At 39.4% G+C, this 1923-nt stretch overlaps 1 pseudogene; it reads left to right on the top strand.

Annotated features, from left to right (window-relative positions):
- The first annotated feature begins 331 nt into the window (after nt 1–331).
- On the top strand, nt 332–1689 carry LOC144552877 (aspartic proteinase nepenthesin-1 pseudogene; annotated as a pseudogene).
- Nucleotides 1690–1923: the final 234 nt, after the last annotated feature.

Raw genomic sequence — 1923 nt, 5'->3', positions numbered from 1 at the left:
ACCCATTTATTTCCCAACAATTCAGCTTAGATAGTTCCATTAAGAATTATCATACCACTTTTTCTCATGGATTTATGTACATGCAAATAAGACCGACCAATTTTAGTCGGTAAATCAAAATCCTTAGTTTTATAAATTACATATAAAATTGAGAAAAAGTCACATTCAGACGCAAAGCCAACAAGCTGCACATGAGCTTACATGGCTAACCATGTGCATTCTTGTTTAATTTGTCAACGCATAATTGCCAAATAGAGTAATTAATACATCTTCTAATATATATAAATACACCTACTTCTCCTGTGCCCAGAAAACACTCTTCCTATCATTTTTCCCAATTCAAAACAATGAGACAAGCTCAAATGCTGCAGATTGTACCTCTTCTCTTAATTTACTTTCTTTCCCCTTCCCTTTCTACATCCCCTGACATCCGGCTTGAACTTACCCGTGTCGATTCCTTCTCTGGCTATAGCAAGTTGGAACGACTCCAACGAGCAGCAACTCGTACCAGCAATAGAGCTGCCCGACTTTTCGCACGGCACATGAGCTTTCCCGGCCATATCAATACAAGAGAACCAGTCGCGCCAAATGAAGGAGAATATCTAATTGAGATAGAAATCGGCACGCCGGGTCAAGCTGTGTTACTCACGCTTGATACAGGCAGTGACCTGATATGGACTCAGTGTCAACCATGTCTCATCTGTTTTAACCAGTCATTTCCTTTGTATAATCCGTCCGATTCGTCTACATACTATAAGTACCCTTGTGCTGGTAAATTATGCAATGCGCTTTCTCTCAATGCTTGCCACGAAGAATGTATGTATCGGTACGGGTACGGTGACAATTCAACCACAACTGGCATCCTTTCGAGCGATTCTTTCACGCTTGGGTCAGCTGGTAATATGGTGACCGTACAAAACATAGGTTTTGGTTGTGGGGTGTTAAATCAAGGTATCTTTCTTAATGAATCTGGCATTGCGGGTTTTGGTCGAGGTGACTTATCTCTCGTTTCTCAACTCGGAGTCGGTAAATTTGCTTATTGTTTAACCTCATTTGACCAGAATAATACCAGCCCCTTATTCATGGGTTCACTAGCTAAACTTAAAGGCCCAGTTCAAACTACGCCTATCCTAACAAACCCGGAAATTCCCTCGCTATATTACCTTTCTTTGAAGGGGATAACTGTGGGTACAAGACGCTTAAAATATCCGACATCCGTATTTGAACTGAAGAATGGTAGAGGCGGCGTAATCATAGATTCTGGCACACCCGTTACACGCATGGCTGCTGCTGCATTTAAACATGTTAAAAGGGCATTTGTTGCGCAAACTAAGCTAAAAGTTGCCCGGGAAACGTCCGGTACCTTTGATCTTTGTTTTCGGGCACCACTTTCTAATTCGACAGATAAGTTGGTCGTCCCTAGACTTGTGTACCATTTTGATAATGCCGACATGGAGTTTCCGATGGATAATTACTTAAAAGTAATCGATGATACTGGACTGATGTGCTTACTAATCCTGGAATCAGAGGAAGAAACAATTATCGGTAGCATACAACAACAGAATATGAAAATTTTATATGATTTGAAGAAGGAGAAGCTATCTTTTGTTCATGCCCAATGCGATCGGATATAAGCTCGAAGATGATGAATTCATTTTTTCTTTTAGATTATATCAGGATAATGTAACTTGTTTTGTTGTCATTTTTTCAATTTTTTCTGTTCCAAAATATTTTTTTATATTAATTACAAAAGGTTGCTGCGTAAATTGCAGTGTTCTAAATAGCTAGCTATAACTGCACTATAGCTTTTTCAGACCCTAAAAGCTATGGCGCTATGGGTGATATATAGCTAGCTATCGGCGCTATAGCTAGTTACTTATTTTTCTTAACTGTTCCACTGTACCGTTATAATTGCTATTTAAA

This window comes from Carex rostrata, chromosome 4, assembly GCF_964058835.1.
Source record: "Carex rostrata chromosome 4, lpCarRost1.2, whole genome shotgun sequence".
Classification (NCBI taxonomy): domain Eukaryota; kingdom Viridiplantae; phylum Streptophyta; class Magnoliopsida; order Poales; family Cyperaceae; genus Carex; species Carex rostrata.
This window is presented reverse-complemented; position numbering and strand designations above follow the sequence as displayed.